Below are 19,565 nucleotides of genomic sequence, written 5' to 3'. Positions count from 1 at the left end.
ATATTATTATTGACTGCTTGACTCCAAACTACTGACTGTGTGAACCGGGACTGACTGTGTGGGACCTTTTTGATGTTTAAAAAACACATTTCATTTATTAACATTAGCTTCTGACTGATCCTGTCAGTATGTAGAAGATCAATGAAGTTACAGCACTCTGTGTCCTGCACAAATATGCACCGCAGATCTCTTAATGGGGAGATGCACTCATCATTTCTGCAGCTGTGGGTCACTGTAGGTGTCGATTAAACTCAAAAATACCTCCAACCCAACAATTATTGAACAGAATTCAAATCAACCAAACATCTTGGACTCAGGAGTTGAGACACTTTAGTAACTGTTACTGTTTCTGTTAACTTGTCAACCATAGCATAATTAGCAGGTGTAAGCATTTAAAGCATTGAGTCATGACTCGTGAAAATCAGGACTTGAGTTGGACTCGTGTCCGAGTCCTAGACTGGATTTCTGAAGCACTGGTTTCCACAAAGTAAATTATGACATTTCAGAAATGTTCTTGTTAGCCTCTCCCACAAACTAATAAACATTTTCATTGTCTCTTAATCTGCAGATTCTTTGACTGTTCTGTCGATAAGACAACAGAAAGTTGTAAAAGTGCTAAGAAGTCTTTCCCTCAGCACAAGTGACATTATCAAATTACTTCTTTAGTCAGACTAACTGGTCAAAGAGACAGGACCCTCATTCACAACAAGCAGCCAATCCTCACATTTAGCCAGAAAGTCCAATCTTGGTCTCTAAGTTTTCTGGACCAATCATCCAGTTTGTAATGGATTCAGATAATTTGATCCAAAATCTGGATTATCCTGATCCCGGCAGGGCTGAATTCAATTCGATTACAGGAAGTACATGTAATACGATATAAACTGGTCAAATAATACAATCATTTGCAATGATGTTGTAATATATATCTTAAAATATAAAGTATCCATTCCCATTTAGAGATCTTTACAGTCTGGATTTGGTAATCTCTAGATGTCTGTATCTGGATCAGGTTGATTGAGATTCACTGTTTTTATGAAAAGCAGTGAGATGAATTTCATGACACTTAAAAAAAGTGGACCTCCAAATCCAGATTATTTTTTAATCCGATGAAACATTCTAAACAACCGAGGCCCAGCACCAACACATTTCATGTATTATCAAGCATCTTCAATCAGTTCAGTGATTAATTGCAGCAGCTCTACTGGAAATAGAAACAATCTCTTATATTGATTGTGCAATGTTTTATTTTCTAATAAACTATACTGACTGAAATCACCTGACACCATGACAAACAGCTTCAAGTCACCTGTCTCTCTATCTCTCTTGCCCACACACAAACACACCCACATATCATGGAAAAAGCACACAAAATGCCATCAGGTGTGGGGAAGACAGAGAGGAGCAGGAGTTTTGTGACTGGGGTAGTAGGAGGAGGAGGAGAGGATAATGAGAAGAAGGGAGGAGGTGTGAAAAGTCACTGTTGTTCCCCGCTCCCTGACACCACAGGGCTCCAGCCATGCAGCACTTTGATCCATCACTATTGATTTACCCTCAGCTTCTCATCGCCGCTGCCTCCCACACACACACAAACATACTCACACAGCTACAGGGATGCTCTGAACAATATGCACATCAGGCTGACCTTAAACCCAGTGACCAAATGAACCTCTGCAGTCTGGAGTGAATTCATGATAAGAGCAGAGAGCGCTGCTGTAGGTACACCGATGAGCATGAATTGCAGATTTTTCCACATGAGCACACAGATAACATCAGGAGGTTTACATGGAAACCTCTGTGAAACAAATATGTGTACTTTAGAACAGAGATGTACTGTTTGCATAACAGTCCTGGCAGCGTAGGGAACACACTGTACACTTACATCGCATCACTGCATTCAAACTTAACTCTGAGAAGCTGGATATGAAGGTGTCCAGTATTAACTGTACATTTAAAGTCAGCAGAAAAAGCTTCTAAGAGGAAAACAAACACGTGAGCCTTTCTGTTTGACAGAAACTGTCTACAGTAAGTTACTTGCTTATTACAAATAAAGCATAGTTTTAACGTATTAACTCTGACTGACTGCATTATTGACTGACTAGCCTTACCAGGTCCTGTATACCAAAGCATTTTAAGATTTCAAATTTCAGAGATGTCTTTGTAAATGAGCACTTTAAATATCACTTTAAAATTGTTAGTGCGATCAATGTTATCCTCTGGTCTCAATAAGTGGGTAATCTTTCTACTAAAAAATAAAGAGTAATAAGTCGAAAACATCTACAACATATATGTGCAGTACTTATGTGAAGTAACAGATGTAAAAAAATGTGTGTGCATTCAACAAAATTGGATATGGGGGGCACAGAGATCAAATTTTATGTGCTATAATATAAGTGCAAAATTGAAATGTTCAATGACAGCTGCATAAATTAAGTGCAATGATATGAGTGCAACATTACAATGCACAGTAACATAGGTGCAATAATATAAATGCAAAGTGTAGACCTTCAATCACGAAGGAGGAATGTTTAATGTGCAATTACATTGGTTGAAAATGTCCATGTGCAATGTATAGTTGCAAAATGTTATATGTGCAATAACAAATCTGCACATCTTAAAAGTGCAATAATGCTAGTGAGACATTTTAAGTACTTCAGTAAACATACATAACTCTGTGGACAACAGCACAAACATTTGTTACTGTGTTTGACCGTGTCTTCTTTTATTTTAGTTAAGTATGTATTTTCTAAAGTGTATTTTTCATACAGTTTTTACTTTTTGCTCTTTTTAAAAAGCTGACTCACTGAGCAACAAATCAGACAAATTCTGATGTATCTCCTGTACCTGCATTGGCAGCGATACACAGATTTGTTATTGAGATTTGTTTCATCTTATTCTAATGGAAACAACACTGACAACAGTAGCTGTTGCCAGCTTTTCATCTTCTCATTAGTGAAGTACATAAAGATAATCAGAGCAAACGTCTGTTCAGTTTTGCTGAGTATACGTTGAAAATGTACTGTGGGCTCTCAGATGAAATTCTAAATCTACTGAATCATTTAATTTCATGTATTATCCTTGAGCTTCATTTTCCCTGGTATTGATCTGTCTCTCTTGATAAAGCCTGCATAGATTTATTTGCTCATTTCCCCTCATGAGGCAGTGAAATCTGTACTCATTGCCCCTCAGAGATACAGAGTCAGCTCTGACGTTAACCTCTTCCTGGACGATGTTAAGCTGAGCTGCAGGGGATTCCTGGGAGCTGACCTTGAGCGTTATTCCCGTCAATAAGTTATCGATGGCTTGATAAATCCATCGGACGTGTAATGCAAGGCCGACGTATTGATGGCTGTGGAGTGTTTTCCCCAGAGGACACACTCAGTCATCTCCTGCATGCTTTGTTGGGAACAGATGTGATGGCTGAGGGGGAGGATGAGGAAGATGCTCATGTTGTCCTGTGGTGTGGAACATGGTGTACTCAATGAACTCTACTACACAGGTCATGCAGGCATCCCAAGACCAGGGCATTAAGAATAGATGATTATTGGCAGAAATGTCCCTGTCTCTGTTACTGATTGGGGTATTTTGCTTTCCCTATTACCAGCCTGCCTAAAAATGTGTCTACAATGAGGACGAGAGGTCCGAGTTTTTAGTGAAGTGTAAGGAGTATCAAACCTCAAATGTAATGTCCTTGAATGAGGCTGCACGGTTGTAGTTCTCAGGAGAGCATGTAGCTGTGTTAGATTCTCAGCTATATTTGTTGCAGAATGTATTCCCTTCACATTACTGCGGGTAATTCACGTGTTCGTGACCCTGCTGTATGAGCAGCAGAACACCAAACAGATCTGTTACAGGCCTGCTCCCGTGCGGTTATTTAGAACCAAAATGTGACAAGAAACCTTGATGCCTGAAGCTCTGGTTCCCGTTCTCCTGACTCGACATTCTGCTGTGTATTTATGATGTGTGCAGTGTTTTTAGTCAACAGGAACTTGTAAGGTTAGAGAGAGCTACAGGAAGATTCAGCATTTTCCCTGAGAGCTGCACGAGCAAACAATCGTCTCACTTCACAGTGTGTTCATGTAAAGCAGCCGACTGTTTTCAAACACAAATGTTGCAATGCGGAGAGTGGAGAAAAACCTATAGCTTTAACTCAGGGCAGGGATCTGGACGTGTTTTGAAATGTTGCAGTATTGGTTATTCAAAACCCACAGTAACATGGGAACCAGATTTTTCATAGTTGTGTATTTTATTCTTTTTTAAAAATTTCATTCTAATAATTAAACACTAAAGAATTCAAATTGTTTCTACACTGAACGTCCATGAAAGTCTCATTGACTGCATGCATGATACAATAGTATAACCTTTTGGTATTTCCCCCTCTGCAGGATTCACATCAACAATACCTAACAACAGTGTTATCTAGTTTTTTCTATGCTTTAGCACAGCCAAGACCAGGTTCAACTTTGAGCTAACACAGAGGACATTTATGTAAGTGCTACCTTGCTCAGGAAACTGAGAGGAGAACATTGTTAACATCAGTTTACAATAAAATGTACTTATTTTATTGTATAAACTCAGCCTGTTTTTGCCCACTAAAACATTTATAGCTCATTTAATTGGACAGTTTTCCTGCTATCACATCCCGGGCTAAGAAAACATTCGGCTCCTCTGACTCTCAAGAAAGCCAGTAAAACAGGTAAAGCAGTAGTTTTAATTAACTTTGTCATACCAAACTTGGTCATAACACTACAGCGAAGAAAAATGTTTTGAATAATTTTCCCATCATTCATGCTAATTTGGCAAATTATGGCTACACGCATATCGGAAAGATCCACAAAGCTGATTACTTTGCATCAGAATAACATGCAAGAGTAATTTAATTCTAACCAAGGAGGAATTCATTTTTAGTTTATTTAGTTCAGATAGTGAGATAGTAAGATGGATTAGGAGTTCCCAACACACATTCCTTTGCTTTTTACGCACAAACAGAGCGGCGCAGTAGTGCTCCCACTCTTTTGCTGATACAGAGAAATTGAGTTTTTAATTGGGACAGAGATTGATCTCCATACACCATAATAATGCCAGATCCCAGAAGACGAGGACACCTTCGCTGCTATCTCCTCAAACACCTGCATCAACTCAGCCCTGCATGGGCCACAAACGGCATCAAGCTCTCCATCATGGGCGCTCTGTGTGATGCATGATATCCTGAATAGATGCATAAACAAACGCTCAATCTCACAAAAGTTCTCACACACATCTGAGGGGTATATTTGTTTCCAGTTCTCAAATATAACTGTTGGTGCCACTGACGATGGTGCCGCCAGATATAACTGAAGACTGAACAGAATACATTACACAGGCAGTACAAAATACAGCCATGGGATCCAGCAGCCAACATTTGTAAAAATACCTTCTTTGATGTAAAGCACACAGAACATCAATTGTCATTAGATCCTATGTGATACTCTCAGTGTGTCCTGGGTTTTAAATAGTTAATGAAGCTGTGCTGCTGTGTCAATGTACACATCTGTTCGTTTGAAAATTCCGTGACCATTTCCTGCAGAAGAATTGTTTAGGGATTTAACATTGATCTATACAATGGCATAACTCATATGTCACCTTTGTTTTCTACATTATAGGAGCACAATGGACAGAGAAGTTAAATATGCCGGTTTGAGCCTGGTCTGTTTAAGTAGAAAGGCTGAAATCCTCGAAGTACACAGCAACACCTCTGCCTGCAGATGCACCTGGCTTTTGAGGGGAATGAGAGCAGACACATTGATTAGTTTGACTCATGTCGTGCCCAAATCACACCTTTGAATGATCAAGGGACTTAATCCAACCTCTTTGCACACTGGGCCTTACTTAGTGCCCAGATTGTGCGCCTCTTGACTCATACTAGTACAATTTGTTCCCTCTGCTTTAGACCATGCGTTTAGATCGTTTAAATCTGTCAGTGAATGGATCAAATGTATGAAATGAGACTTCTAAAGCAGAGCTACAAAAGACCAAATTGGAGTTAGCAGCTCAGCAGTAAACAGCATCAGTTATGCTCCTTAACTGGCATACAGTCAATACCTACTCCTACATATAGACTGAAGCAGTCATGTTGGCTGTAAGAGGCAGAGATTCTTGAATGTCTGCAGCAGCATCACTGAGGAGAAAGAGTCTGTGCACTGAGGAGGACCCCCTTCCAGGATAAATCTTCTTGCCAGCATGCTCACCATCAGACTTCACAATGTTTGGTCAGACTCTCAGCCCAAGGTAACTTCTAAACAAGAGGCTCAGCTGCATTTCCAGCCACCCTCACCCCAGCTGGCCCTGACACATCAGCAGGGCTTCATCCTGAGATCAATGATGAATGATGGACTCAGCTTGCCAAAATGTCAGCCGCAAACGTGTCATGTGTTCAAAATGCTTACAGAGCCAAGATGAAAAACCACCAGAGGAACTTAAGGCCACTTTTTTTAGGATGCTGCAAGCTATTTGGCTCCACCTTGATCTGTTTTTGAGCAGAATGTAATCTTAAAATAAAGAGAAGTCTGAAAACTAACAATCCTATCTGTGTTTCATTGATACTAATGTGCATTTCAGTGAGGCTACATGCAAACACTGACTCCAGGGGCTGCTGCCATGCTGTGATGTATGCTGCAATAAAACTAAATGTTTTTTTATGACTAAGACTTCACGTTCTCATGGATTTCATATTAGCATATAATGTAGCCTGTGTAGTATCTCATAAAGCACGTTTGTTAATGGTGCCGAGGCATTCAGCTCACGAGTGTGTGAGCAGCATTCAAACAAACTGATCATTAATTCATAGACACAAATGCACCATTGTAATGAACTAACTGTGATCTGCCAACAGCTGCTTCAACATACAACACAAAGGGCTCTCTTTTTCTGGAGGGAGGACAAGTACACAGATAACAATGAAACAAACAAACAAACAAACAAACAAACAAACAAACAAACAAACAAACAAAGGAATGACACCTCCTGAAGGCAAAATCAATGCTTGGTTATATTAACTGTAATTCTTGAGTTTAGTCTGTGCACTGCAGTCCAACAATAGTTTTTTCTCTCTACTGTGACTGAGCATGGTTGAACAATCCATGGTAGCCAACCCCTCGGTTGTTCAGAAGGTTTCATCTGAATAGGATTCATACTGATATGGAAACACACCTTTTAAGCTGACCAGGGTCAGAAAATCTATCTCTCTTTGGTCCTTTGTTTTAAAGAAAAACTAGATTGGATTAACCTGACCCAGATGGAGACTTTTTAGGATACCAAATATGTGTTATTAGTGGTCTAAAAGAAACGTTTTTCTACCTACTTCATCCACAGGGGGCACCAAAGTCCTCAAAAACTAAAAGGTCGTCACAGCTGTTTAAATTATATATTTTGTGTTTGATGTTGAAATTACTTGATTATATATTTTAAATTTAAAAAAATGTTCAGCTTTTTACAACCTCAAAGTTTACTTTATCTCAATTCATGGAAGAAATTCAACATTTGAACAACAATAAAGAAAGAAAATAAGCAATATTGTTGTAAAAAAAATAAAAAGCTTATTCTTAAAAATGTTATCCTTCTTTGTTCCTGTAATCCAGACTGAATCCCGTCTTTGTTTGGAATATAATAACCCTGATTTTTTTGCATCAAAATTATCCCAATCCTACCGAGACGTTTCAAACTAAACAAACTGGTAGTTTAATCTGGTTAAAAAGTAAGATTGGATTATTGGTCATCCTATTTTTGTCTTGATCAACCCAGTTTCAATATGTTGCTCAATATGATGGCTTAAATCTGATCAGATTACTTGTGAACAACACGGCCCAAATCACTTGGACCCAATCCAGAATAAGGGCAAAGAACTGCGGTACTTTGAGTGGCCACTGGAGGCTTGCTCCAAAAGTGAGACAATCCCCATAGCGGCCCATGCTAAAATACCAAGCTTTAAAGCACTCTAAGACATTTCATGTCATGTTGACTTTGGTGCCCCTGTTTAAAAATCAGTATGACTCATGTTTTTCATGTGCAATTTGTATTCTCTTAAATCCTGCAGCAGACAACCTCACTAGGATTTATTTTTTCCTTTCGAAATCTTGATAAAGGCCCTTCTTCTCTTCATGCAAACACTGACTCACTGACAGCAGTGACAAAATAATTATTTACAGTGCAGTAAATAATAATCAGTCTTCTAATTTTGGATCATCATGTTTTCTTTTCAAGGCCTCCATATACATTTCAGTCAGTTTCATCACCAGCTAAAAAACTCTTCACAGGATATTTAAAGCCTACATCAACATGTTTACAGACTGGTACAGAGTTATGTGCCTGAATTATCATCTCTCCTCTTTCATCTTATCATGATAACTCGGACACAGGAGACAACATGTATTTCACTCATCTGTCTAATGTGTAATTCTAGTATCTTCATATAGAAATGTAAGCACCAATGAGCAGGTATCCATGTCTAACCAGGCTTGTTGGCTTGGTCAGTGTTTTGAAAAGATTTATTATATTTAAAAATGTTGAATATTAGACACAATGGCTGATGAAAAACGGTCTGATTTTTGGTGTCCGGGGTGAAAGAGGATTTAAACGTCTTCCTGCATGAAGGTTTGCAATCTGTGTACTTTCTGGGGGTGCTTTCACGAGAAGAAAACATTTACTGCTTAAACAGGAATGTAAAGTTAACACATGTAGTGCTATAGCTCCGGTTGTTTCACACAGATGCAGAACATGCACACGGCAGATAACTGGCAGACATCTGTGACACCAACATGTTTTTTTCTCTCTTCCTCCTGATTGATTTTCGATTTTTTTTCTCCAACTGATGCCGACATCACCTGCCTCCTTGGGGATGTAATAGAAGCAAATTAATTCATGGCCACCGTAGTTTTACCACATTATCATTTAGAGGGGCACTGTTTCACTGAGCGTAAAATTGGAAATAGAGAAGATTAGAGATGGCAATAAGAAGACAAAAGAATCACCTAAACTATTTAAGTGTTTTATTAAAATGACAACCACAGTCTGAAAAACAGGAGACGCCTGGCTTCCCTTGGCCTCTGGGAGAAAACGCCACCAGAGAAGGCTAGCAGCTTTTAGTTCATTACTTGTCAGTCGCTGCACCAATGAAGTTGTGTGCAAGGAAGCTACAAATCTGCCACGTCCCAAGCTCCCATAGCTTTTAGGTCTGATAAATATTCAACTACAATCAGCAGCCAACACAAATAGAAACTTGTTTTGAAGGAAACACAATTTTTAAGCAGCAAATTAGCCTGCTAATGAATTAGCCATCAGTTTGTACTGTAGCGCTCAGCATTGCTAACCCCTCTCCTTCCCATCTCCACCCTCACATCCAAATTTGGTCACATCTGTCTCCAAGAAATACAAGACTTAGACCCCAAAATGCCAAACTGGAGGTAATTTGAATTTAAGAGATCTCTAAGATTGAATAACACACTTCTCTGCAACAGCTACGTAAAGAGGCTTTGATTTTGTGACCCATTTCTCCCAGTGTTGATGCCGTCCATAACTTGATGTCAGTATGGAGAGGACTCTGAAAATGTAGATATGACATTTGAATAATTTTTTAAGATTTACTTAAAAAACCTGACCTTTTAACTGTTAACTTTGGCATTTAATTACACATAAAGAGCTCAAAGTTTGATTTGAAAAGGTGCATTTCTTTCTCACCCATCTCCCTTGTTGCTGTTTTCTCTCAATCAACACCTCACTGGGCGAGGGCGCGCAGGTTTCATGCTTCGCTAATCACGCTACATTAGCATATTAACAAATCAATTGGCACGAAGAGGAGCCTCTCTCTGTACCTGTGGCAAAACACAGGGTGCAATATTATGCAGCGTACTGAATGTGTGATTAGTTTTCACACACACACACACACACCACACAACATAAACATATACACACGCACACACGACTCCCCTGCTGGGAGTGTTGGATTGCTATCAGTCCCTGAGAAAGCTGCTTACATAACCACGCTGCCAGCAGCACCAGCCCACGTCAGGCCCCATATTAGATGATAGCATCCTTAATGGCTCTTTGACAATGTTGCATCTCACTTGCAGTTTACGGAGACAAGGCATTCTATGCTTGTGAGCGTGTGTGCATGAGAGAAAGAGGCTGTGTGACTGCTGTGGCGTAAAATGAGATGGTGTGTGATGAAAAGGAAGAAAAGGAAAGATGTTGTTGACGTTTTATGGAGAAAGACCGAAGCTGTTTGGCCAACTTTAAGAGCAAAAAAGACTTACGATTCATTGTTGTAGCAGCTCACGTGATTGTTAATGCATATTCTCCGGGGCTTGAAAATAACGATGTGAAATATTTATGCTGAACTGGTTCAGGGTTTGGGACTGTAAAGCATGAAAGCCGGTCGTGACGTGATTAACAAGAGCAGAGTACAAAGTTGCCAGAGTTTACCGGTCTTCTTGCAGGGGAGTAAAAAAGCTTTCTTCATTAACTCTCCATCTCGTACAGCAATCCCCCAAGCTCAGATAGAGCGGGGCGAGCGAGCAAGGGGAAGATTAAGAGAGGGAGAGCGAGAGCACAGATTCGATAAAGAAGGGGAGAGTCTTATTTCAGTGCTTCACACACTGCTGGATGATCAAAGTAGAAAATGCTGTTTTAATTCCAAGAATCATATCTCATCTCCTGTCCACAAGCTCATTATAGAGAATTATGCTGCAGGACAGAGAGGAGAGAGGAAGAGGAGGAGGAGAGACAGAAGAGGAGCACAGAATAAACCCCAAAATCCTGCTGGTGTACTACAGTGTATTTAATACTCTCTGACACACTGCAAACCTTAGCTGACCCATTCTAAATGTTGTAAAGAGGCCACGGTGACCTTTGCTGCAACCCAGAGGCATGTACCTGCATGTGGCCATCTTTGAATAAAACATCAGCTAACATGTGCATTGTTAAAGTAAGTAAATGGGATTTAAAAAGCCACTTTTATAGTTTCATGGCTTTTCTTGATGTAGTTAAGGTTCATGAGAGTTGCATCCCATGAAAGCCACTAAAACCATCTTCATTTATTTTATTTAAGTAGAAAGGAAAAACAAGACGCTGTGCTTTAAGAAGCAGCTAACTGATGATCGTATTTCAAGACCCAAACTAGGGTTCTGTGGGTGTACAGTGAGTGCACATCACGCACATGCACATGTATGCACATATACACGCACCACAGGGGTTTTCATCAGCAGGACATCAATTCTTTAGCTCTTAGCAGGCCTGCAGAGCACTCCTTTCAACACCATGGTCACCATGAGTCCAGCATTTCTGTTGCCAGGTAATTAACAAAGAGCAGATTATGCCTCCTGAAGCTCTTTAGATAAAGGCACTTTCTCTGCTGCCTACTTTTAGCACACTTACAGGTTCTGTCAAGCTTCAGTCATCCATGTCTGCCTCTTCTCACAGGCTACCAAAAGCACATTGGTTCTCATGATACACTCACCACACCAGTATTTTATTAAGATGCATGATGCATTGTTTTTTCCAATACTCCAATACTGCTAAAAAAAATCATGCACATCTGTGAGTGTGCTAGTCAATACATCATGACAATGTGCCTCCATTACCAATGAGCTTCAAAAAATCAGCTTGTTTGATGTTGATTTTTGTGTGACAAAAAAATCAACAACACTGTGGTTAAAGCAGAAAGTGTGATGTTAATCAAAGCTAGCAGAAGGTTAGTAATTTGTGTTTTTACATCAATATGTCTCATCATTTTTCCTCACTCTAGTATCAAAGGGGTATCAACCAATCTATAAAACCTGGCTGTTGTCTCGCCATCATATTTGTGTCTGGGAGCAACAACCTTGGGGGCTTCTTGTGTGGCCAGCAGTGAGCAGTATACAACTTCTAACTACTATTTATTTTATCGTGTAGGTCACTGATCACAGAAACCTGAGAAGTTAAAATGGAGCTGAAGTTGAGTGACGCCGCTGAAGAGCGGATCGTGGGCTGCACTTGCACACAGATATCTCTTTGTATGGATTGATTAAATCTCAGTTTGTCAATAGATGATCACTGGTTGAATCCAGGATTTCACGACTGCTGATGCTATTCTCTTTTCATTTTTCAGTGTACCCTGTATACGATCAAAGTCTGCAGGTCGACCGTTATTCCAGACTACAAACACAAGCTACAGTAGTACACTTGTGATACCCAAAACTGTGTCATTTACCTCAAGATTCTAGTTTTATCAAGCAGAAACCTCTGTGTTGAAAAATGAAGCCAATGCAGAAGCACAAAAATTGTAGTTCCTGGAGCGTCCACTTGAGGATGTCTGCAAAAGCAAGGGACTCCACATTGGAGCCCCAAATTATAGTGTCCATGTTTACAGCACAGATGAACAGGCTGGTGCAAAAACTGCTTGGGTCTCTATAGCTTATTTCTTTATTCGTGACTACTGTACAGAGTGAATCTTTTCTGTCTGGGTTATATTAAGACTAAGAGTTGAGGGCATTCAGGAATAATCATGGGCGTGCTTGATTTCACTGACAGGTGAGCTTGTTACAGCTGTTTGCTGGCCAGGCTTCGGCCCTATCTCCACCTGTTTGTCTGTGTATGGATTAGCTGCAAGGTAGCTGGATTTAACATTTCCAATATGACGACAGTGATGTATATGATTTTTTCCAGAATCTGTGAGCAGAGATCAGGTATCAGCTGATACTCAGGTTTAGGATTCTGATTCAATGTAGGGAAGGATCAAATGTTAAGGGAACACTGTAAGTTAATGTTCTTCTGTTTGGTTTATTGAATATTATGAATAAATAATGAGACAAACAATAAAGCTCAAAAAATTGACATTTATGACTTTAATGTGTTAAAAACAAGGACGTTTTTGAGTTGCACAGATATCTGACAGAAGTGTGGACACCCAGCTTGAAACAGAGACAATTATTGAGAACTTAATCGTCTCTTCGCTGGTTTGGACCAGTAGTTTGAGGCATTAACTGTATTAACCATTAGCAGATAGCAGCGGTGAAGCTGTGGTGACTGCCGCCTGTCCTCACAGCGAAGCTTAATGATTGCACACCCTCCAGCTCTGAACAAAACCCAATTTAATCCTTTATAATTCCTCCTATAATTACCTGAGTAAATCAACAGTAAGGTAGCTATGTGGTGGAAGGAATACTGTGCATTATTAGCAAAGCAAATCCGACACCATATGCTAATGTTTAGTATCAATGGATTACTGCCTCACACGATAACAAAAGACAATATTAGCCCTCCTCTGTAACAACTGTATCTACACCTACAGTGTTTAGTGCAGAGTAAATGTCTGTGAATGAGCCAACAGTGCTAATTATGCCGGGTGTAATGGATTAGTTTGTGTAGAGTTTAAAGCTCCCGGCTGACAGAGGCCGCAGCTACACCAGCTGATGTCTGAGATCAACAATCACAATAAAAGCAATCCTCTGAAGGAGACGTGAGGCCGCAGGATGACACCTGGTGTCAGTTTGTACAACGGAAAGCATCGAGGCATGACCGTCCTGAGAATCCAGCCTCTCAGCTCTGCAGCACACACAGACACCTGCACACATCCCTCCATACGTTCCTGCAGCTCCCCATTCAGCAGCACAATCAGCCTCAGCAGGGGCTCCCGCTCATTACAGCCAGTTAATTCTAAACTCATTAACAATGGAGCCAGAACAATAGTGCTCACAAAAGCAGAAGGTGTGGGTGGACTGCCTTCACGCACCAGGAAAAAAATGAATGTTTTCATAATCTGTCAGTCATCGCTAGATAAAGCCTTCTTTATGTCTGCATAGGGGACTGAAGCCTACAGTTGCAATTTAATTACCATTTTGCTGGAGTTTTATAAAAGAAACATAAGTATGCAGTGTCATGACTACAGAGGAATGGCTTCATGAATAGAAATGTGTTTCTACAAAAGACAGAGGAGCCAGTTGAATTAAAGGCCTGACACATTCATTGAAAGTTACGGTTTTTCTCTCCCTCTCCTTTGGCCTCCTGCTTCAATAAGGAATAAAAAGACAAAAGGATTGGATGAATATTAACCAGTCTGCTCTGTACTGGGAGGAAATCTTACTGACCTTTCATGCCCTACAGGATTTTTTTCCCTGACTTCCTTTTTTCTTCGGCTTTTAGTAATTTTTCAATTACCACCAGCTAAAAAGCAGATTTTTTTTAACGCATTAAGAACTCAAATATAATCTTCAGAGTGGTTTTCTTGGATGTGACAGCAGCGTCACCACACAGCCCCGAGCACAAAGCTGACAACACTTGACGAGGTGTGCACATTGTGCCTGAGGAGCGAGGTGTGAGTGAGACAAATCTGAATATTGATTGAGTCCATTTAATCCACCTCTGCGTCTATTGATATGTCAATCATCCTGCTAAATCTAGTAAAGCGTATCAGTCCCGAGCTGCGTGGCGGCCCAAGGACACAGCTCCTTTCTGTCGTGTTTTAATTGCTGTTGGCACTGCGCGCCGTGACTCATGGTAATGACTTAATGAAGTCATTGAGATTTAGTGAGCAGCCACAGGCTACGGACTTCCTGCCGAGAATAGTGCACCATTCAATATGGCTTTATTAACATTTCAGAAAAGTGCCACGAGTCACATCGGTTACACTGATCACAGCAATAGTGATTAATTTCATGGCCTGCCGGATCAGACTGGAGGGAGCTCGCTGGGAGGAATTTTATGGCACCATGTGTTGGAATTTTAATATTTCATGATTGGATCTCACGGGGAAATAATCCCTTTCTCTTGCTGCTGTTTTATTTTTTCTATTCGCACACAACGCTCTACACACACTATATAGAGTGCCTATGAATATTATTCACTCTCACTGGAAGCATTTATGTTTTAGTTTTACAACATGGAAACAGAGAAGATTGAGTATCTTTTTAGCTCCAGCCTTGTTTTGTTTTACTGTAAGATTTGAGCATTGCATTGTACCATGGGGCGACTGTGGCTTGGTGGTTGAATCGGTAGTCCCTGAACCAGAAGGTTGGCAGTTTCTTTCTTTCTTTATTAGGATCCCCATTAGCATAAGCATATCGGCTATTCTTCCTGGGGTCCAGCTCAATCCCAGCTCCTGTTGTCACATGTCAAAGTGTCTTTGGGCATGATGCTGAAGGCAAGGCAAGGCAACTTTATTTGTATAAGGCATTTCATTCATGAGGGCAACTCAATGTGCTTTACATTAAAACATTAAAAGCATTGGAAATATTCAGACAAGCTGAACATGAAATTGTGAAAGGTGAATGTGAATGTGACCAAGTGTAAAGCACCTGAAATGGTTAAACAGACTAGAAGAGTCCTGTATAAGATCATATTCACTTTTACATTGAACCATTACATGGTATAATAATGGCATCCCATTGTGTGATTTCACACTACTTACAGCGTTCGGGAAGAACCAGAGACACCACTTTTAAACAAACAAACACTCATGCCTCTTACACACTGCAATACCGCAACAGCCGTACGAGCAACGCGTACATTGAGCTCCTTGGGCAGAGGTTTACTGTGTGCTCCAAATGCCAAAATGAAAAGGAAAGAGGACGGAGTGTTTGCAGTGAGGGGTCAGAAACTATGGAACAATCTGCCTAAGGAGATCAGGTCTGCTGAGTCAGTGATCTCTTTAAATACCTTCTGGAAACATACTTTAATCGCAGAGCCTTATTCTTCTTATTTTTAACTTAAGTTTAACTGTTTAAAAAAAACATTTGGAAATAATTTATTATTTTAGTTATTTTAAAGGATTTCTTTCTTTTAAAATGTTTTGTTTCTTGATCTTGCCTTGTGTGATTGTATGACCTGCTTGTTTTATTTTGCTCCCATGTGAAGCACTCTGTCACCTCTTTTTTGATGTGTTCAATAAATAATAATAATAATAATAATAATAATAATAAAACAAACAACAAATAATAATTTGTATTTTTTACAACAGTGCCTGCACATTGAACCCTGCAGGGCTTGATCTTGGTATTCAGTGTGGTATTTTATATCCCATTGCGGTCAAGCCTCTTGCAGAAGTGCACTCAGACATGCACCACACACAGTTGCTGTTCCACCCTGCCTGCTCAGCTGTTACACATCGCCACCGTCTTCCCCTCATTACGCTGCTGTTACTACCTCAGAGGGAGGGTTGGAGGCAGAAACACTTCGTCCCACCACTTCGCCCCCATGCGTTACACATCGCAGACGAGGCGTAACAGGCGTAAATATCCCGCCTTGAATTGGCAGTATGTAAGAGCCTACAGACTCAGACATGCACACATACACACACAGGGCTGAGCTGTTTTGATGGCATTTACAGAGAAGCTATTTACGCCTCTGTTACTACCTTCAATGCAGGTTGAATAAGTTTGCCGCACCAGTGTTCCCTCAATGGGTTAAACACGGCAGGCAACAGGTGTAACAGGTGATAGCCCCATGTAAAAGGGACTTCAGTTGGCCTTTGGCTTGAATTTTACTGCAGCAGTTTGAACCCAGAAAAAAAGAGTTACTGTGATTTAATTGCAACTTACAGGTTGAAAGGATAGGGAAGTCATAATGTTTCATTATTTGTCAAGTTGTTGGCAAGACTAGACAAGTAATCTCAATTAAAGTACTTGTTTTTAAATGGAGTTCAGATCAGCCATTTCCAATCTCATCTCAGGACATCAAGGGAGAATAAACCCTGACAGGCTTTATTGAATCCGAGCTCCAGTTTTTAATGCAAATAATGCAAATATACTTGTTCTGCAAGTTTTATACTCTATATTCTTAGTCAGTTAAGCTCTTTTCATACATGATCTCCCAACGTTTTCGAGATAGTCTATAGAATTTCAGGCAGTAAGGCCCTGATATTTTCAGGAACTTGTTGTTCACACATACATCTCACAGTAGGATTGTCACGATTCTCACAAGTCCAACTACACCATTTGGTGTACGTAAAGGGGCAGCTGGGAAGCAAGTGTCTGTAATGGTGACTGTACTGTGTTGATATCACTGCAACATGTACATGAAATTTTTTCCACAATACTAACACAGCAATAGAAAATGAAACACAGAGCAGCAGTAAGTGAGGGGTACCAAGCAGAGAGAATTCATCTACTTCACCCACTGCATTCACACATGGACTCACCCTGACCTCTTACAAAAAATAAATTCTGGGTAGAATGGTTGTTTTCATTCACACATGCAGCCCAGGATATAGTCTGGAGATTTTCAGCTATGCAGCTGTGTGTAGAAGGGGCTTTAGAAATATACTTCCAAAATGTACTTTGGTCACAGCATACAGGAGCAGCAGCATGGCAGGCTCTACATTTCACAACCAAAGTCTCAAAATGACCCTTAAGTGTTCATTGCTCACAGGTTTTTACTCAGAGCTGAATTACCCACAGAGGTCTCCTCCTCTCTGAGAAGAGAAACCCCGTGATTAAAAACGGTGAAATGACTGAATAAAGCTGTTTCATTTTGAAGTCAGAGTTCTGGAGGTTATTTAGCAGGCTGCAAATTGAGAAGGCTGCAAATTGAGCATTCGATGATGGAAAGTATTTATCCAGAACAAAGACACTGGTAGAATCGAGCAAGAAATGACTTGAAACATGAGGAATGTAGTCAGCTGGACATATTTTATGGCCAACAGCTGGTGCTTTTGGAAAATTCTGATAAATATACATCCCACAGGTTAGATATCTAACTTATATAGGCTGGTATGGGAGTTTGGTGTCATGCTGAAGTGAAAGAAAAAGACAAATAGCTTCAAATGAAGTCACGAAATCAGGTTCAACTGAAGAAATTCTGCAACAGTTGAATCAGAAGCACTTGTGCATTTGTAATTCAACAACTTGCAGCTTGAAAAGAGAGATGCTCAATGGGCAGGAAGAAGCTCTTCTGGTCTGATAAAGTCAAAACATGTCAGTCCGATCATGCCTTGACATGAAAACTTTGAAGATGGGATGATTTCTTCTAAAAGATTTGTAAACTCAAGTTTCTGCAAATCTCTGAAGGATAATTAAAACATAAATCCAATCTTTGAGAGCTCTTTGGTCGATATTTTGGTGAACTTTCCGGGGATAAAGTTTCCATTGTGATAGCCTGAAAGTTCATAAAGAGCACATCATATCCCACAATAATAATCTGCACAAATTCACAACATCATGAGCATGAAAATGTCATGAAACACTGTGGGAATCCTTCCTCTGTGTGATTAGTTTTAATCTTAATGATTTCCATTCAAGTCGAGTTTCCTGGAGTCCCTGATGAACAGGAAAAGATTAAATTCCCTCCGACTTCAGATGTGGTGACTCACACCTCAACAACAGGAGGGGAGAAAAAGTTATAAACAGGTTTAGTGGAAATGTCTTCATGTATTATTTCATATTTTGATGTCAGGTAATTGGCTAAAGCGTCTGCCAGGCGATCAGTATTCTACGTGAGCATCTGATGTAACTGGAGTCTGAGTCGGGGGCCGGGGAGATATCTGACGGAGCCTTCCTGCCATCTAATTAAGTAATAACCTCGGCGAGAGAAAAGCAGAATGAGCAGAGGGGAAAATCTATAGAATTAATTTCCAGAGAAGCAGCAGCAATTTGTTTCAAAATGACAAATATACTGCATTCATTAGATGTACAAAAACATAAATCATCTGCTGAATTTGTTACGGGGTGAAGGACCCCATTTGACTCGGCCGGTCACTTTGTTTTGTTAAATTGGCACATTAGCGCTCTCTTAAAGAACCTCTGTTTGTGTCTCCTTCAGTTTTCGCTCCAACTCTGCCCTCATGTTTCCCTCTAGCTCCATTTAACTCTAAAAATGCTCCACGCAGCAGGACTATTAAAGCCTACAGAGACAGTTCATTGGAAATAAAACGGCACTGACAAGAATAGACATTTAAAAACAATAAGCATCAGAATAATAGAAAAGTAAGAGATTACAAAAACACAATTACAACACCAATCAATTATGAAATTGGGATAAAATGAAACAAAATGAATAGAAAACAGGTTAGAGAGCAGTAACAGGTTTTTAAGAGCCTCTTATTCAGAAAAAAAACAGACAGCAAAACAATCAAAAGCTCAGCTGTGGAAATGTGTCCTCTTTCAGTCTGAGATTTGAAAGTAGATAAAGATGAGACTCATTTGATATCATTTGATTCAGGAAATTTGTTTCATCGTCAGCAGCACAGTCAGGGCCTAACATAAAGAGAGAAAAGCTTTCTCCGGTGAACATCTCACATCTCATAATTAGTGGATAAAATGATTGTAGAGGTGAGCAGTGCACAGAGGTGGAAAGAGTAATACAATATTTACTGGAGTACAAGTACAGTGACTATGATGAAGTTTGATTTAAGTAGAAGTAAAACTACCCATCTGTATATCTAATCAAGGAAAAGTAAAAATGACTTAAAGTACTGAGTAGTTACTTTGAAATCACGGGGTGGAGAATGAGTAGGATTTGACCCCCAAATGACATCAAAGCATGTGTGGCACTTAAATGGTTCCCCTGCATCAAGTCACTGCCTGTCGTGCAAAGAGTTCACTATGAAATGTCCAATTGGCAGGACT

General features: G+C 40.0%; 1 protein-coding gene across 4 annotated transcripts in view; it reads right to left on the bottom strand.

Annotated features, from left to right (window-relative positions):
* Window positions 1-19,565, bottom strand: part of LOC117829576 (protein shisa-6) — a 111,271-nt gene that overhangs the window by 33,250 nt on the left and 58,456 nt on the right. The window lies entirely within an intron of this gene.

The sequence above is a fragment of the Notolabrus celidotus genome, chromosome 18 (genome assembly GCF_009762535.1).
Source record: "Notolabrus celidotus isolate fNotCel1 chromosome 18, fNotCel1.pri, whole genome shotgun sequence".
In the NCBI taxonomy this organism is placed as follows: Eukaryota; Metazoa; Chordata; class Actinopteri; order Labriformes; family Labridae; genus Notolabrus; species Notolabrus celidotus.
The sequence above is the reverse complement of the archived record's forward strand: the minus strand, read 5'-3'. Positions and strand labels throughout refer to the sequence as shown.